Source organism: Castor canadensis, chromosome 15 (genome assembly GCF_047511655.1).
Source record: "Castor canadensis chromosome 15, mCasCan1.hap1v2, whole genome shotgun sequence".
NCBI classification, from domain to species: domain Eukaryota; kingdom Metazoa; phylum Chordata; class Mammalia; order Rodentia; family Castoridae; genus Castor; species Castor canadensis.
Genome location: NC_133400.1, coordinates 90,350,738 through 90,371,087, shown reverse-complemented (window position 1 = coordinate 90,371,087; position 20,350 = coordinate 90,350,738). Strand labels below are relative to the sequence as shown.

Below are 20,350 nucleotides of genomic sequence, written 5' to 3'. Positions count from 1 at the left end.
AATACTTAATTCCTTATTTAAATACTGGTACCTCTGTTTCTTCTCAGAAGTCTCAGGAATTAATTAAAGATGGTCATTTGTTCATGACAAAATTCAACAAACCTCAGGGTCTAGCACATTGTCAGGGATAAAGGAGGCACTCAACAAATGCTTGTTGCATGAATTTTGATTAGCGAACTTGGAAAATGAAGGATAATCACAAATAAGTTGAAAAGCCCAGTTAGTTGAAAAGTAGGAATGGTGGGTGTTATGAACAAATTTCCAGTTGTTATCCCCAAACAGATGCTTTATCTTGTGTTTGTCTGTGTGCAGGTATGTGTGTGTGTCTGTGTGTGTATGTGTGAATTTACACTTGTCCTATCTTTTGAGTGCTTTAGAATTTTTCTGTTGGTATCCAAAATTTTCCTATTAGATGATTACTTCTAATTGATTCTTACTGAATGAGAGTTACTTTTCCACACTCCATGGTTTAGTTTACTTTATTAACTTATTTCAGATAAGAAATGTATTGGAGCTTAGTCTGTGTTCCAGAGTGTAATTATATTATCTAGGTTTGGGCCATCAAACAAGATGAATAAGGAGGCTGAGAGAAACAGCAGGTGAAAATGTTTTGAGGAAGGAAGTTGTTTCTGAGTTGCTTCTTTCTTTACTGTTGTTTGTAGACTCCTAAGAGCAAGCCTCAAGAGGTTACCAAAGTGGCAATCAATGTAGGTTTCCGTCACATAGATGCAGCATACTTCTTTCAAAATGAGGAGGAGAGTGGAACGGCACTTCGAGAGAAGATTGCAGATGGCACTGTGAAACGAGAGGATTTGTTCTGTGCCACCAAGGTGAATGTTCTGTGTGTGGAATGCCTAGAAGCCATTGTCAATTGAGATATGTCATTTTGAAAAAAAACTGGTCCCAGCTTGAATATTATTTTTACTTCCAAATATTGTGAAGGCATATTATAAGAACATGTAGAACAATAAAGACTTGGTTTTCTCTGAAATATGTTAAAGGTGGGACAGAGATTTTCAATGTTTCTAAAAATAGGACATTAGTAATATACAAAATATGAAGAATAATATTGATGTTCTTTAACTGTTGTGGGTTTAACCAAGCCAGTACGGGTCCACTCTTAATTCTTAAAGAGATTCTCAAGTGAGTTTGAGGTATATGTCAAAAAAGGAATCACAGAGGAATTTTTTTTTCAAAGAAGCACTGGACTTACTGAAATTTGTAATATTTTCTTAGGTGGAAAATGTGCTTAGAAGTAGAGAGTAGAGGACTCTTATGATGACTTCTACCTGTATTTATATTGATAGAAACTAAATTGAAGAATATGGATCTGTCAGTAGAATCATGTTTTAGGAGTTTGCTATTCAGGACCATAAACTCCATTCCCCCTACTACCTGCCATTTCTTTACTTCTTTCAGAGAATTAATCTTCTAATCCTTGAAATATTGAAGTAGTTTTTCTGCCCGATATGTTTTATTCACAGTTTTGTTATAGTGTAGTTTCCAAGAAAATCTCAGAATCTCATTAATTTATGATTTATACTAATAATTTAGCTACAGTTCTTCATAGATTTAGGCCAAACCACATGGGTTTGTTGTTCATTTCTAAAACATTTTATTATGGCATTTAATTTACCCCTGACCAGGTGTGAAATCATAAGTCACTTTTCATTTCTTTTGGTCATTACAGCTTTGATGTACTTTTTCATGGACTTTTGGTTTGACCAGCCCTGGAGAAATCACTGAAGAAACTTCAACTGGACAATGTAGATCTCCTCATTAATCATGCACCATTCTCTATAAAGGTCCACTTTTGATGTTTTTTGTTATGCTGTTATACTGCTATTTCACCTTCACTAACTATTTAATCAAGTGAGATTTTCTGGGTTCTTGCCAGTAGAAATAAATATGAGGTAGATCGATTTGACAAATGATCATGACTTATTTTTAGTTGAGTCAGTCTGTTGGTAAGACTTGCTAAATCTTCATTCCCCCAGGCTTCAGAAGGATTAAAGTTCAAGAATCTCACTGCTCTGCCTCAAAGACCTCAGGGTACTGCCCTACATGTCTAATCAACTGTGCTCCTGTCTATAGGCCATTAGTGGTTATAATGTTGAGAAGCTAAAAACTGAAGAGATAAAATAGTAAATCTCCACTTCTTTAAGTCAAATTCTCTCCATATGTGTAGCTGACCACACATGAAGAGAGAGGTACCCAGGGAAGTCCAGGTTGTGCAACTGGGCTCCTATGGGCTTTCCAGATTCAATTTCTCATCCCAGTAGGTATTTACTGAACACATCTGATAGACTTATGTCCTCAGAGTTGTGTTATCATAAGCTGGAAATAAAGTGCATTTATTAAGAGATATAACTCCTCTCTTCCTTTCAACATGAAATAACTTCTGTAGAAGTCCTATTTCTTAGTAAAGTTTACAAATTGGTGGAGGTAAAAAAATGTGGAGGCAATTGAAGGGAAAGATATTTTTAATAATCTCTTAGATAATTCTTATTTTCCTTCTTCCTTGAATCTTCATACACACACACACACACACACACACATATACACACCACTTTGATAAATATTTACAGCCTCCTGAAGTCTTGGTGACCATGTTCCCTAGGCAATCAAAAGTGATTCTTAAAGACAATATTCTTTATCTACTCTCTCTCTGTATTTCAGAGAGATCTCCTGGGGAAGATCTGCCCAAGGACACCAATGGGAAATATATTTTGGTAGAGTGGATCTTCGTGATATGTTGGAGGTAGGTGGTGCTGCGGACTGTACTGCTGTTCCACTGTGCATCAACAACTGAGGAACTGGATGGGGAAAATGGTTTCTGCTACAGCAATTGTCTGACCTTGGACAAGTTATGAAACTTCTCCATACTCTTCATAAAGTGAAGTAGTTGAATAGAAAGACCTTAGTCTACTTTTAATCTCAACTTCCATGGTTCTAAATAAGCATTTCTTTGTCCCAAAAATCTGGTCAAGTATTTCAGACTTACAAAGGTGATCATTGGATACAAACTGAAGAGAGGTTAGTACAACATCCAAGGACAGATAAAAAAATCTACAAAGGAAGGGAAAAGCTGTGATCTGACTTAGCATTGACTTAAATATCTATTTCACATATATTCTTTCACCATTCTAAAAAAGAGGCACCAACAAACCCTAATAGAAAATCTGAGAATTCTTTTTTTTGTTCTTGAGTATGGTAGCATTTGTTCAAGAATTATTGCTTGTCTAACAACAAAACCTGCATCATTGAAGTGAGTGTGGAAGTCAAGGGGGAACTTTAAAATATGCTAATGTCTATTTGTTGTTCTGAATGAGCATGTGATAGAATAAAGTAGACAACTGTGTATGCATAGCAACAAAGTGCATTAGGAAATTCAGTTTGAAGGGATACAACTGTGATTCAGACCAATTGTTAAATAAGACAGATTTCCAGTTTCTAAAATGTCACATGACAAATGAAAAGGATAAGCTATACTAAAGGTTTACCAGACTTTTCCTTCCTTCCAAGGCCTTGGAGAAGTCTAAAGATGCAGGTTTAACCAAATCCATGGGGGTGTCAAATTTCAACCATAAACAACTGGAATTGATCCTGAGCAAGCCAGGGCTTAAGTACAAGCCTAGCTGCAATCAGGTGAGCTTTTATCCCACCTAGCCTTTCTCCTACATTTTGTGCATTTTATACCCTCTTTCCTTAACTATCATTTGTCACATTTCTGTGAAAAGGTGGTAGTCCTTTTAGTGAGAGAGGAAACACCAGAGGAGAAGTGAAGTGGAGTGAGTGGGGAGAGCATGATTTCTTTGATCATTCACAGGTAGACTTGTCATTGAGGTGGAGATGTGGCATTGAAAGGTGGCAAAATTAGCCTAAAGCTCAGGGAGTGGTCATGGCTGGAGATAATGATGTTTGAAGTCTTTGGTTCATGGATGGTCATCAAACTCACTGAGTGGATCAGCTAAGAAAAGGCAGAGGGGCAGGACAGGGAGAGCAAAGAGGCTCAAGCAGAGAGATATAACAAGAGTACCCAGATAAGCAGGGAGAAAATGAGCAGAATGTGGTATGGACAAACCCAAAGAAGAGTGTTGAAAAGGGTCAAATCATAAAAGAGGACCCTGCCACTCCAACATGGTTGGAAAATTGTTGAATTTGGTAGTAGAGTTTCAGGTAAATCTAGCCTAGTAAATTACAGAATGGTGAGGAAAAATGACAAAGCAGAGGAAGGGAAGGAACAAAGATCAAATATATAAATCATAAGTAAAATAGATATATTGAAAATATACCCAGGAATCTGGAGGCTGGGTAATGGCTCAGTGGTAGAGTGCTCATCTATCATTCATGAGGCCCTAAATTCAATCCCTAGAAACACACATACACACACAAACACACAATACCTACAGAAATGACAATAGAAAATCATACAATGTTGTAAAAAATCAAGTATTATTTTTGATATTGTAAAATTTATTTAGCCTATTGAAGAACACTGATAATTATTTTTTAAAGCCGTTATCTTTTCTCTTAGATACATCTAGTGATCTATTTGTAGAAAATCAAAAAAAAGTTTTTAAAAAGAAGATACACATTTATTTTAATTTCTTTTATTTTTGTACAACTGGATACTTCTGTGCCAGTTAGAGTGCATTCAGTTGTAGTAAACAGAAAGCTCATTTCAAAGTAACTTAATAAGTTGATTTATTCACAGAATTTTTAATTGTTCTTATAGTTGCAGAATGGCTTCCTCCACACATTTGAGCTACAAGTCTGCTTGTTCATGGTCAACAAAAAAGAGAGAGGCTTCTGGGGTTGTTTCTAAAGACAGAATTTTCAAAGAAGTATATAGGCATGTGTTTTGCTCACATGACATTGGCTTGTCAATAAAATGTGTTCCTTTTTAAACCCATTGGTGTAAGAGAAAGGAAGGCCATTACATCAGAGTGTGACTTATTACCTCCTGGCTCACAGAGGCTGGAAATAGGGAGAAGAGGGAATAACTGAACAAAACCAGGGCACTGCTTAGAAGAAATAATGCTGATCAATAATATTATCTATATAGGCTTTGTGTGGTGGATCATGCCTGTAACCCCACCTATGTGGGGGGCAGAAATTGGAGGATTGTGGTTTAATGTCAGCCCAAGGAAAAAGTTGGTGAGAACTTGTCTCAACCAATAAGCTGGGCACAAGCATATTCCTGTCATCCCAAAAACTCAGGAGATGTACATAAGATGAGAATCCAGGTTCTCAGGCAAAAATGTGAGACCCTGTTCTAAAAATAACTAAAGCAAAAGAGCTAGGCCATGGTTTCAAGTGGAAGAGCTGCCTGCCCCAGCAAGCATGAGGACCTATATTCAAGCCCCAGTAATGTGAAAGAAAAAATAATAAAATTCACTATAAATGCTCAATTTAAAATTGTATAAAAATTCTAAAAATAAAAAAAATGACTATAACAAGGCATTAAAATAGTCGTTTTATTCTGGTGTAATTCTAAGCAACTTTATACTGATTTTTTTTATATTGAATGAAAAAATTTCTTTTATAATTTTCTTTTTTTGAAAGGAAGTCAATATGTAGCCCAGGTTGGTCTTGAATATGGACTCCTCCAGCCTTAGCCTCTATAAATGTCAGCATTAAAGTTGTGAACCACCATTTCCAGTTCCTTTTCTAACTTTTTGAACCTTTTAACTACTGCAAAAAGGTTCAGAGAATAGTATGACTTCCTTCACATGCACCCATCACCAAACTTTAGCAATAATTGATGTCCTCTTCAACCTTATCAAACACGTACATGTTCCTATCACTAGATTATTTTGAAGTTGACATCCTGTCATTTCATCTGTAAATACTCAGCAAATATAGTTGAAATACATGGATTTTAGAATTATTGTTGCTAAAATGCCATTGTACAGCCCACATTGTTATGAATGATTCCTTGGTATCACCCAATATCAAGGATTTTAAAATATGATTGTATCTTATTTTCATAGTTAATTCACTCAAAATGGGAGGAAAAATGCATACATTGTTACTAGATGATATGTCTATAAAATATCTCTTTTTTAATAAGTTCTGTCTCCTTCTTTGCTCTTATGCTCAATCTTGTTTGTTCTTTCCTTCAATTTATTTATGAAAGAAAATAAGCCTTTTGGCCTGTAATGTTCTCCACCTAATAGGTTTCACCAATTGATCCCTATGGTGGCTTGACAGATTCCTTTTTTCCCTATAAATGGAAGATTAGATGTGAAGACTAGATCATATAAAATCAACGTCACGTGAATTCCTAAATTATAACAAATAATATATTTTCCCATTCATTGCAATTTCTGGTCTTTTTGATACTCACCTTTCCTCTTCATTTGAGCTCCTTGGTCTTTGGCCATCTTTATTATCCTCTTTGCTCTCTACAATGGAAACTATTGAAGGTCCAACACGTAGCCTTCTAAACTAGAACAGGAATCAGTTACTTCTCTAATTAGTCTTGTTTTGTCTCAGCAGAAAATAGTATTTGGAAGCTTAACTTGGGAACAAGATATTTTAATTCCATTAACATACCAATAAACTGTAAAAGTATAAGAAGAAAATCATTTCATCAGTTCATGGTATATGAAAGTATTCAAAAGGTATATGGGAAAATGACTGATCAGATAAATATTGAATATATGTTAGCATAATATTAGATATGCCTTCAAAGCACTTTTGAAATTTATGTGTAGTTCTTAACTCATCTATTCTGATACTCTTTGTTCTTCAACAATTGCAGGTGGAATGCCACCCTTACCTCAACCAGAACAAACTCCTGGAATTCTGCCAGTCCAAGGACATTGTTCTAGTTGCCTACAGTGCCCTGGGATCCCAAAGAGATGCAAACTGGTAATGAGAATATTAAAAAGTTTCCTTATATTAATAACTCTGTTGGTGATGAAGGGCTCTTTTTTGAAAAAATAGCTTTTAACCTTATAAAACAGGTCAAAAATAAAGAAATAAACACAATGATGTAATGATTTATCATGTAACATTAGTGAATTTCAATGCCATCAATATGGTTTCAGTCTTGTTTTATTTATATAGTTAACTGTCCCCAACACTAAACTAAATATAAATTTTAAAATGATTTCAGGTGAAATTTCCATAGACTGGAATGTATAGGTCCTAACCATACAATTTTGACAATGACTAGACTAGCAACTATGTTCCTACCTTGTTATGCAAACTTTCTCATTGCTGAGGGTGCTAATATCTACACTAAGAATGAAACTTCTCGCCATGATGTGAAAAAGGAAAAAAGAAATTTGCTCTAATTTTATTGTAACAAGTACTTATTTAAATTGAAAAAGACATTAAATTGTCAGGTGCATGAAAAGGATACAATATGGTACATATAGAGCTCCGTTATTCCAGTTTCAGGCATCCACTGGAGGTCACAGAGCATGTTTCCAAAAGATAAAGGGTTTCTACCATATCAGTGACATTTACCATTGTATGGATTTTATACCACAAAATGTTTATCTTTTCACCTGTTGATGGATAACTTTATTGCAGTTGCTGCAATCATAAATGAATCACTATGAATATTCATCAGCTCTCTTTAAATCATCCCATATTGTCCTTACTCCTATCAATCATTTTTGATTTTGGGGAAAAGAGACAGCACAATAGGTTTTGCATCCTTTGCCCTTCATCACTCCATTTGTCTGTCTCTGTCTCTCTGTCTCTTTCCCTCTCTATTCTCTGTGTGTATTTATTGTACTTCTTTTTCAGGAATGCACAGGATAATCCATGTCTCTTAGAGGATCCAGTATTGAATGTCATTGCCAAGAAACACAATCGAACTCCAGCCCAGGTTGTCTTGCGCTACCAGCTGTAGAGGAGGGTGGTGGTCCTGGCCAAGAGCTTCAGTGAAAAAAGAATCAAAGAAAACTTTGAGGTAAAGGTCCAAGAGCATCTTTCCAGAGTGAGGCATGGGAACTATATTTGTGTAACCTCAGTTGCATGAGAGCTTGTACCATGTCTCATTCATTCCTGTGTATTTCTGTTTCCTACAGAGAAAGTAGTCTGAAAGAGTGGGAAAAGAAAGCACTGGATCAAAAGGCCCAAGTTTTATCTCCTAAAGGTCTGGCTTTACTGCTTACTAGTTCTTTAACACTAGGTATATTTCAACTCTATTACTTTACTCAGTTTTAGGCATCCTTCCACATGGTAAAGAACTTTAAAGACTCTGGTTCCTACCATTCACTTTCTCTCCCTACAAACCCCCATCTATATTTCAAGATTAAAAGCAATAGGATTAACTGGTTTATTACATCATTGGAATACCTTAGCATATTTTTTGACCAATATTATACTCTGCCTGTCTCTATTGTGAGTTTTTTTCTTATTAATTTAAAATTGTCTATTTTTGTTAATGTTCTCTCTAGACTGAAATCCTAAATGTATCACCTTTGTTACTGGTGAAACTCTTGGGGGGAAGGGAGCTAGCTATAAAATTGTACACTGACCAAATATGAATCATTATTTAAAGCTATTCCTTAAACTCTTCCTTGTATGCACCCCAGTCCCTTAGATCAATGAATAGTCTTTAACTCATTTTTTTGACTCTCACAAGAGTTTTAATAAACTGCATAAGCTCTTATCTATTTTAAGATTATAACACAAAATTTCATCCTAGATTTAATATATATGTGATAATATTTAGAACATATTATTTATAATTTGTATGCTTCAAAATCTACTAGTTATGGATTAAATTTATAAACATGAAAAAAGATAGAAAAAACTAAATTTTATTGTTAAAATGTGCAGAATAATAATTTTATTTTTTAATTCAATTAAATATGTAAATACATGTCTATATGACAACTATATTACTTCTGGAGTATGTTTTAAGATGAATGACAGATAAATGTAAGGAAAATAGGTAGAATAGATACATGAAGGATAGATAGATTATAAAAAAGAAGAAAAATATATTTTACATATGAATGTATATTTATAGCTATATAATATATGATATATAATACATATATACACATAAATATGCATGATAGATAGATATATAGATAGAACCCTGAATTTTAGTGAGATTTCTCCTGATGAAATAATGAAATTAATATGCTGTATCAAAGATCTTTCTTCTTTTCTATGAAAAATTTCCATGGGGGACATGTATTGTCTAGTAAAAATAAAGCTGGATTTAAGAAAAAGAGATTTACTAAACTGAAGAACTCTTTAAACATAAAAGCCATCTGCCTCAATGGTCATTCAGAATATTTTTTGATTGAAAGAGTGAACAAAATATAGATGATATTTGAGTGACGTGAGCTGAGTACGTGGTTCATGGATGAATGGCTGAAGAGTAAATGCTTTTACATGAAGTAAATAGATGTGTGGAGAAGGTCTGTGTATTCTGAGACTTGCTTCATTTCAAGGCTGGATCCAGTTCTAGGGAACGTTATGGAAGGAAAGTTTAGCAATTTTGGTGAGGTCAAGGCAGCAATCCTTTTCATACAAATTGTCCAAATGTCCCTTTGTTTGAAAATAAATGTTTGGTTTTGTTCACCACTTTTTCTGCTTCAAGGAATTAGCTTACAAAGATTTGGTATCAATAAGTTTTATTTCTTTCTTTTCTGAAGTAGAGAAGAGTAGGAACAGGAAAGGAGAGGTGGCAGAACATAGACAAAAGTTCTCAGGGCTAGAACATCTGGAAGATAATAATGACAAAAATGCTTCCTTTAAAATCATCCTTACTGTTGAACACCTGTAAAGTCATCATATTACCACGTAGAAGACAACATCCATGAAGGTAACTTCAATGTGATTCTTTCCTTCCTTTCAGATATTCAACTTTGAATTGACTCCAGAGGACATGAAAATGATTGATGGCCTCAACAGAAACTTGTGGTACCTTCAATTAGAGTTGTAAGTGACTTTCTAGACTGCTTCATGGGTTGTTTTTGTAGCATGTAAGTTATCAAGAGTCCAAAGCTGACCTAAGTCATGAAAACACACCTGAATTTCAGCATAGGTGTGAAACAAGAGTTTTTCAACAGACCTCAGAAGAGAAAGGTTTCCTCACAGTTCACAACAAATTTTAGTGAGACAACTGACCAACCCTTCTCAAAACTGACAATGTTTGCATCATGTGAGTCAGCTTGTTTTATACCCTTGTTGTGTATGCCTAGAATCCTGCACTCAGGGTCCACTTATCCATTATACAGACAACACAGTGCCTATGGCCCAGGATAAATTAAAAGGCCCATGAAAATGTTTTCCATTTAATTCTTGCTAGAATTAAAAATAAAAAAGGATACAATAATATTAAACATATAATAATGAATCAAGTTTGGTCTAAGTTTCTCCAAACAAAGACATATTTAAATAATTTTTATGGAAGATATGTGTCTAAGAAATGTGAGTGTCTAAGTTCTAAAGAATTGTGTCTAAGTTCTAAAAAGTTGCATTCTATCCTCCTTCCACTTCCTTCTTTAAGTGTCCAGTAGAATTTATCTTGAATATGGTAGTCCTTTTCTAGAACACCATCCATTTTTCCAAACTTAACTCTACTTTGACTTTCTTTCCCTGTTACTGCTTGTTTTTGCCTATTTCCTTAACTATCTGACCTCACCAACTTGAAATGCAAATAGATCCTGAAATCAATTGACCCATGATGCTAGTGGCTGATGTGTCTCCTGCATATCAGACAAGATATCATCCTCTGTAATTTCTCTTGGTCTCAAGTCAAGATGTCCCATAAATATCACTTTTTTTCTCTCAGAAGTCTACCCCTGGGAGCCCCACTATTACTTAAATTTATCCACAAGCACAGTATTCCATCAGTTACTGCCGGAATCCAGGGTTGAGGAGTAGGTCATTGAGCACTTTTCCCAAACCACACAGCTGTTGGAGCAAGATTAGACGTCCTATCTCTTTAAAATCTCCCTTAATGTTCTTTATTAGTTGGGGTAGCCCTCCATAGAGAATCTTATAGGGTGAGAACCCAGTCTGTTTGTTGAAGCTACACCTGACCCTAAGAAAAACTAATGGCAAGACCTGTTCCCAAGTCAAGTGTTTTTCCTGACAGAGTTTACTCATCTCAGCTTTTAGTATCTGATTCATTCTCTCAACTTTGCCTGAACTCTGAGGCTGCTATGCTGTGTGAAGTTTCCAGGTTATTTTTAGCTCCTTTGTCAGTTGTTTAACAACTTCTACCACAAAAGCTGGTCCATTGTCTGATCCAATGGAGATGGAGATCCCATACCTGGGAATTATTTCCTTCAGTAAGGCATGGACCACTTCTTTGGCCTTCTTGGTTTGGGTGAGGAAAGCCTCTACTCACCCAGAAAATGTGCACACAACCACCAGAAGATATTTGTAGCCTCTGGGTTGAGGCGATAAAGTGAAGTCTATTTCCAAGTCTTCAAAATGAGAACTACCCACATACGGGACTCCTGGTTTAGGGAGTGGTTGCTGTTTGGGGTTATTTTTAGCACGTTTCACATGGCTTACAAATATTGCAGGCTAGGCTGGTGAGGTGGGGGACATAGAAATGTTGGCTCAGCCATTGCTCAAGGGCCAACTTCCCCATATGAGAGTCCTGATGAGCATTCATTACAAAGGTGGGGGCTAGTGTCTCTGGAACTACTATTTGTCCATCTGCAAACTGATATAATTCCTCTTTGTAATATTTTCCTTCTTCGTGAGTGAACCACTCAGATTCATGACTAGAGTAATATGGAACACATTCTGTCAGTGGGATTGAGAGGAGTGTGGCAGTTACTGTCACAGGCTGGGCGGGTAGAGTGGAGAGCTACCACACAAGCTTCCTGATCTGCTCTCTGATTACCCAATGCCACTGGAGTCTTTCCCTTTTGATGCCCTGGACAATGCATAACAGTAACTTTTTTGGGGGCCCACAATGCCTTCAGGAGCTCAAGAATCTCCTGCCCATACTTTCTTGCATTTTCTTGGCCAAGTCTAACTTCTTCTGTGAGAAGGATTACTTTAAGTATTTTCTGCATTGCTGGTTTGGTGGTCATGAATTCTTTTAAAGTTTTTGTTTTTGTGGAAGGTTTTCACTTCTCATTTAATTAGGAAGGATAGTTTTGCTGGATAGACTAGTCTAGTTTGATAGTTGTTTTCTTTTAGGATCTGAAATAATACCTTTTCATGCCCTTCTTGAGTTAAGAGTTTTGTTGAGGAATCTGCCTTTTTATTAGTTTTGTTTTTATACTTGAAATACCATTTCTCTTTTGCTGCTTCAATATTCTTTCTTTGTTCTGTATATCAAGTGTATTGAGTATAATATTTATGAGGGTATTTCTTTTCTGGTCTTGCCAGTTTGGTGTTCTGAAAGTCTCCTGTACCTGGATATCCCTCCCTTTCTAAATATTTAGGAAGTTTTCAGCTATTATGTTTTTGAATAAGTTATATATGCCTTTAGTTTATATCTCTTCTTCTGTACTCATAATTTATTAATTTGGTCTTTTGGTGGCATCCCAGAGGTTTTGCATGTTCCCTTCATATTTTATTATTTTTTCATGGTTTCTGATTGTTTGATCTAATTCCTCTACTTTGTCTTCTGTTTCTAATACTCTATTTTTATTTTTATTTATTTATTTTTTTGATGGTAAAACCCAAGTGATATTTTATTTTATTGTTTTATTATTCATATGTGCATACAAGGCTTGGGTCATTTCTCCCCCCTGCCCCCACCCCCTCCCTTAAAACCCACTCTGCCCCCTCCCTCTCCCCCCCACCCCCTCAATACCCAGCAGAAACTATTTTGCCCTTATTTCTAATTTTGTTGTAGAGAGAGTATAAGCAATAATAGGAAGGAACAAGTGTTTTTGCTGGTTGACATAAGGATAGCTATACAGGGAGTTGACTCGCATTGATTTCCTATGCGTGTATGTTACCTTCTAGGTTAATTCTTTTTTATCTAACCTTTTCTCTAGTTCCTGGTCCCCTTTTCCTATTGGCCTCAGTTGCTTTGAAGGTGTCTGCTTTAGTTTCTCTGCGTTAAGGGCAACAATGCTACTAATTTTTTAGGTGTCTAAATACTCTATTTTTAATTTGTCCACTCTGCTATCCCAAGTTTCATTTGATGTTTTTATGTGTGCTATTAAGTTATTCATTTAAAATTGATTATTTTTCAGGATTTCTATACCTTTAATAATTTTTCTCTTTCATATCCTTTACTGTCTTCCTTCCTTAATTCATTTATTTGTTTGTTTGAATTTGTTTGAGCCCAGTTCGTTGTTTATTTGTATCCTCTTTTCGTTCAATCACTAGCTTTGTGTCTCCTCTTGGAGCTCATTGATCATTCTTATTATGTTTTTTAATTCAATGATTGATAATTCCTCCATTTCACTATTCTTTAAGTCCTTAGTGGTAGAGTTGGCTTTTGAGGGAAGGCTGTTGCCTCTTTTAATTTACTGTTAAATTCTAGTTATATTCCATTATGGTCAGATAGGATACTAGGAGTTAATATAAGTTTATATGTTTGATAAGACTTTTTTGTGTCCTAAAATAAGATGCATTCTGCATACAGTCCCATAGGGTGCTGAGAAGAATGAATATTGTACAGTAGGTAGATGAAATAATCTGTAGATACCTTTTGAGCACATTTTGTCTATTGATTTAATTCTGGAGTTTCTTTGCTGATTTTTTTTGTCTGAATGACCTATTGATAACAGTAATATATTGAAGTCTCCCTCTGTTACTATGCTGGGGTCTACCTATTCTTTTACATCAGTTTTGTTTGTTTAATGAAATTAGGTGTACTTACATTGGATGCATAAGAGTTAATAACTCTTGTTTCCCCTTGACTGATTGTTCCTTTAATTATATGAAGTGACCTACTTTGCCTCTCCTAATTAACTCTGTTTGGAAGATATCTTATCGGTGATGACTATAGCTACTCTTGCTAATTTGGGGGTCCATTTGCTTAGAATACCTTTTCCCATCCTTTTACCCTAACCAATATTTGGTTTTGTCAGTGAGATGTGTTTTTCATAGGCAACAAGTGATATTGACTTGCTTTTTTCGAACCCATTTTTTGATTGGAGATATGAGGCCATTAGCATTCAGTATTAAGTTCACCGAGACCCTCTTCCCTACTATAAGAGTAGGTTACTGTGAAAATCTGTCCCACTACCTGAGTTGATGGGTGGTTTTGTGTATCTTTTCCTTTAGCAATGGTAGAATGTGTTTCTAGATTTCATGTATTAATAGCTTCAGACTGGTGAGGATGAAGGTACACCAATAAAACATTTACCTTCTGGTTCTTGTATTATTGAGTAACTAATTAAATATCTGTGTTGAAAAGTTTTATGAATGCCTTACCAACCCTCAGTAAACCCAGTTATGACCCTATACCTGCTACTTTTTACCTACATATTTGTCTCAGGGAGGAGAACCATTTTGTTTTTAAAACCTTTCTGTTTAGAAATCATGCTTGCTTAATTTATGTGTTTCTATGATATGTGTTTGTTTAAAACACTGCCCTTTTCTTTTCTGTCTCTCTACTTATCAAGTTACTTATCATCTAAAAGTAGAAGACAGAGTTGTAGGAGGAAAGCTTGTTGTTATGATTTTCAGCTTTATTTTATGTTCTGTTTTATTTCCTGAGTCTGGTCTTTTATGTTGTAGGGGGGGTGACGGGGTTTGAACTCAGGACTTCATGATTGGAAAGAACATGCTCTACTGCTTGAGACAAACATCTAGGCACTGATCTTGACCTTTTAATACTTCAAAATTAATTTTCAGTTTCCAGTTGCTTCTTCTATTATCCTGCCACATTTTTCCACTGCAAGTCCACATTGAGATGGTCCTTACACCCAATGCTTTGGGCCTCATTGAGTAAAGTCTTTTTCACCCTGCTTCAACAAATGCCACAAATTATTTTTTTCCTGTTTTTCTCTCTTGTATCATAACAGATTATCCCAGGCTTGACACCAGAACCTCACTCAGATTTTCTCTTACTGGAATTTGAAATTTTGAAAGAGTATTGTGAATATGGGCACCAGATGCCGGCACAAATTATTGGCAGGACTTTTGATAGAAGAAAGTCGCAGTTTGCTAGAACTGAGACATCTTGAGCTATTCTGTTGTTTTAGAATTCTAAGCCCTAGTTCCTTTCACGTGCATTAGAGTCTGCTTTTAGCATTCTAAAAAAACAAAACATACCTAAGTGATATAGTATAATAGTAGCTTTCAAATCATAGCAACAATTATAGCATCTGTGTCTGTGGAAATCAAAATATTGCATTACTTAAAAAATTTACTATTTCTTTGATTCAGTTTTGCTTTCTTTGCTGTATGCTATGTTTTTCCTTTATTATTATTGACAGTGGAATCGCCTTGCTTTTTCAAATTCATGGTTGATATTGCCATCCCCTCTGTAGATTTCTTGGGTTTCTTTTTCTGCTCTGTGTTTCTGTTTTGTAAGTAACTCATTTCACATTTCTTACATTCAGACTGTCTAAGAAAAATGGTATAAATGTGTTGGGCTGATTCATCATTATCTTGTATACAGCACCATTTAAGGAACAATTTTCTTTCTAGACCTATGATGCAATTGCCCTGCTAAAAGAAGACTATCTTTGATTTAATTGCAGATTCTTGTTCCAAAGGGTCATGTCTAGAAATGTAAGTGGACTAAGGTCTGCCTTGCTTGTCACTCAAAAGCCAGTTTTCAGGAGTTTAGAGGACCAACACCTGGAGAAGACAGAGAATCAATCAAAGTCAAAACTCCATGTCATGGAATTCAGTTGTATAAAGGGCTTTTGTAGGGCAGAAAAGAAGGTAGGAAGAGACAATGATCATAAAGACTACATGATGAAAGAATTTTTATGACTTGAGTGAGAATTTAGTTCTGCCTCTGTTTAATTCAGTAGTTTAATCAATGAATCTGTAATGGTCACATAAGAAATAATGGTGAGCCTTATACAATAAGAACATAGTAATCATGCTGAATCCAAGGTTGGAGCATGCATGTTGAGGAAAAGTAAAATTTCATTATGCAGATGGAAGCAAAGTGGGCTATGCTAGAAAGAGGTAATTCCTGAAACGAAGGCAATAATAGAGAAATTTATTTGTGTTCACAATTTTTTTCTAGCAGCAAAGAGACAAAACAGAAAGAATCAAAAGGTAGATTGGAAAATTGACACGGGGAAAGATAATGAAATTAGGTATTGGTGATTTTTTTACCTGTTTTTTGTTACCTGTGTGACTGGGACCAAACATCAAACTTGTTCAATTTCTATGTTGGGTCTTTTGTTTTTTTTGATGGGTCTTATGACAAAATTGAGGGTGAAGAAATTATCTAGGGTCCTATAGCAGATTTAGTGTTTCAAAATAACCAGCCTAATGATAATTATGCATCTTGTGAAGTAAATTTTGTATAACTATCAAGGACAAACTACATGGGTAATTTTTCAACTTAGGAGCAATGCTTAAGAGAAAATTCAGCATTTAACCTTTAACATTTAGGGTAGCTGCAAGTAAAGCAAGCATAATGAGCTGGTGCTTTAAAGTGGGTATACCCGGGTTGCTATTTCTTTGAAGAAAGTTACTTTCTAGTATTTCCCCTTTTCTTTTTGTACTATTCACTCTTTTCCTCAAATTTGGTTAATATTAGATAACTTTCTTGTTCACAGTATCCAGTAGGAGAGATTAGTCTGATGCTAAAACACTGGAGTCTGTTTGGTTAGGGCTGTTTCAATTAACTGTTAGACCATGTCTCAGGCAGAAAGGATTATACATCATCCAACACAGTAGTTAGAACCCCTAATACAATAATTAGTGAAATGAAGACTGAAGTCATAATGCATTTCTACTTTCCAAACCATTTTTCTATCCACCCTTTGTGCAGGTCATTTAACACTGAATTCTCAGCCAGTTCATTTACTAGAGCAATCAGTCCTTGTAAAACCTTAGTAATAGTTCTATCCAGAGCAGTGTTATTTGGAATCATTAGAACACTATATGCCAATCATAACACATACAATGCCTTTTTCTGTTAGTAGCAATTCCCATGCTTTCATCAAAGGACCCACCTGGTGTCTCTCTTTTAGATTGGGGCATTTGTTGACTGTCCCAGTGGGTGAAGTTATGAAATGCTAGGGTAAAAGGGATGCCAACTGCACAATCATCCAAGATCCACTCCAGTTACTAAGGAGGATTGCCAATAAGATCCCTCTCTACAATACCACCAAAATGTCATTTTGGGGTAGGCTTAATGGAAAGTCATTAGTTTCCACATACATATGGCCTTGTATACATCCAGACAAATTTCCCAAAAAGTTAGTGTACTGCTCCACACCCCATCATGAGAGACAGGAAGAGTAGTTGACACCGGAACATGGGAATTTGATGTTTTTAGGAGGTCTTTGCTTCTGGAAATATTCCAGCAAGTTTGATTTCCCCCAGGCCTTATCATCTTGAACAGAGCAATCATGCATTATACCCTCGAGCTAACATCCTGTAGCTCAAGCATAACAGTGATACTTGTTTAATGCACAAACAGAATATTTTATCCATTCTACCCAGGCATTAGTGCCTCCATATCCTGTCTCAACTTCTAGGATTTGTCTTAAATCAGTAATTTTAACTGCCTGAATCTCAGTTGGTCATTAGCTGAAAGTGAATTTTGGCTGGGAGGCTTTATCTCAATTGCTAGGAATAGAATCCCTGTGTCTTTATTTACTTCAGTGATTATGTTAATTCAAAACTTTCCAGTGGGGTACCTCCCTGCAGCATTTATTCCTTTCCCATATTTCCTGTTTGTCCCTTTGGCCTTTGTAAATGAGTCCAACCATTGGGTGCTATAACCCACCATGCATCATCCTCAGTGCCACCAACATCTTGTTTCTATAACTCCAACAAAGTTCAGGACAAATGTAATAATATCTTTTCCAAGGTAGACTCCCTCAGTACATTACATGATAAGCATCAAACTCTATGGTTTGTGGATTTAGGTTAGCAGTTATTTTAATTACCAGTACAGAAGATGCCCATGGCTCAGTAAGCCTTTGTGTGCAGAAGTAGAAAGGGCAGGAGTTGTAGCAGTAGCGGACAACTCAAGGTGACCTTCAGGTAATTTTCTGGGTTGTTGGCAGTGGTCCAACATCCTTTGATAGGCACTTCACCCTGATGTAGTGAGTCCAGCCTTTATCTGCTATGCATTCTGCAGTCTTGGTGGTTATTAGCACTTGGAAGGGTCTCTCCCATGTAGGCCTAAGCTTCTCTTCCTTCCAGGTTTTGATTAGGATATAATCTCCTGACCTGTAGGGATGGATGTTAAACTCAAGAGGGGGAGTTTGGGTCAGAAGGCCTTTTAGTCTAAGCGAGAGTCCATTATGTTTAGGCAATCATGCTCAAGTTGGGGTGGTCTTGTTGTCACATCAGAAAACCTGCAGAGTTAAGGGAATTATCTGTGGTAGGAATTAGATTTACTTTTTCTAATAAAATTGCTTCATATTTTAAGATCCTGGAGTTGGTTAGCCGTAGTTCCACCTTTTGATTTAGGATATTTCTAACTTGATAGGGAGTGCTTACACTTAGAGTTCCCCTGAAGGTTAATTTCTACTTTCTTCAAGTAGAGTTGCAGTCACAGCTACAGACTGGATGCATTCTACCATCCTTGAGATACAGGATCTAGTAGCTTTGGTATGAAAGCCACTGGCTCTCTCTGCCCATTGTGTTCTTGAGGTAATGCTCCTGAGGTTATTCCTTGGTCCCAGTAACAAATAAGTGGAAGGGTTTTTCCAAGGAGGGGAGAAACAACACAGGAGCAGTGATAAAGTCTTTTTTTGAAGTGTGTAGTAGTTTTCCATCTTTTGGTTCTCAAAGGAGGTGGTCAGGTTCTTCCTCCAGAAGCTTAGAATATAAATCCTTTGTTTTGGGAGCATATGAGTGAATCTATCACCTACAATATCCAATTAGTCCTAGAAATTTTCTAAGATCCCACTTGGTTTTTAGTAATGTCATGTTTATTATGCCAGATATCTTCTCTGAGTTAAGTCTTCTTTTTCCCTCACTGATTACATATCCTAAGTATTTAACCTCCTTTCTTTGTTGAATATTAAATGCCATAGTTGGGTTCTGAGATAAAGGGATCACCTCCCCAATTACTTTGATTATTAATACCCTGAGATCTCTCATATGATCTTGGTGGGCTGCACTATAATGGTTCCAATTTGGTTCCTGGTTAGAAAACTTTACATCAACTGGGGAAACTGAGTCAGGCAGTGTTTGCTTTCCGATACGTCCATAGCAGCCCTTCTAATCATTTACCTTTCTTCCCCAGAGAACAAGATATCTAGAATAGACATGAATTTGTCCTGTGTATATATTGAGATCCTACAAATTGATCTAGTTGATCTGCCAGAAGCTTGGGATTCTCCAGATTTTAACTCCTTTAAGAAATCTCTACCCTCTGAACCTATTCCACAGCATACTAAGGGGGCTTCCTGGACAGGATATAATCCCTTTGGGGAGTGTTTCATGAGGGGAAAAGGGAAATTACAGACAATCTTTTACATTTTTCTAATTCCTTCCTGAGCTTTGATAAGGTTGGATACAGGGGTTCTGGCAGGGCCAGTGCTCTCCCTCTTATGTCTGTCCAAAGATCATGCTCAGGGTCCATTTCATCCTGCATGTCCATTGTCAACCCCTGGTGGGTGGGTTCTCAGCACCCACCCACCAGGTGCATATGGAGGGGAAAGCAGATAGTTTTCATTTTCTTTTTCTGTGATGCCACTTTTCTTTCTGCCTTTACTTTAATGGGTAGAGGGTGACTGGTCCCTGTCTGCAACAGAGGGCAAAATCAATTTCCTCCTGAGTGACTAAGCTTTTATCATTTACATGTTCTATTGGTAACTGACAGACCCTTACTTTGGTCAAAATACTGCTGGTCTGAGCATAGGTCCAGATATAACAGCAGTATTTTACCATTGTTTTTTCCTGCCTTTGTCCAGGGATTTTCCTTGCAGAAATTAACATGATTTCCAGGGGTCTATCTGGTGAAATTTCATCTTTTCCCAATTTTCCCTCATTCTAAGATTTCTCAGTAATGGATTTTTTGGTTCCCATTCTCAGATATCCCTGCATAACTTTTTTATCCCTCTGTATGATCAACCCCCCTTTTCTGGAGATTTCTTACATATGATCCGAGATTCCTTTCTCCGTTTCTAGTTGGGTCCTTCACAGGAAAGTGAAACCTCAGATTGGAAGTCCAACCACAACCAACCTCCAGGATGTTCTAAAAAAAATTTTTTCCTACATTGGTCTGTGCAGTGATCTGATTGCCACCGTGCTTGCTAGTGCCCTTCCCTGAGTTACT

The 20,350-nt window shown here is 36.3% G+C and overlaps 1 pseudogene; it reads left to right on the top strand.

Moving 5' to 3' along the window:
• Window positions 1–237: 237 nt before the first annotated feature.
• LOC109680481 (aldo-keto reductase family 1 member C15-like) lies at window positions 238–20,344 on the top strand (annotated as a pseudogene).
• The last annotated feature ends 6 nt before the right edge of the window (window positions 20,345–20,350 follow it).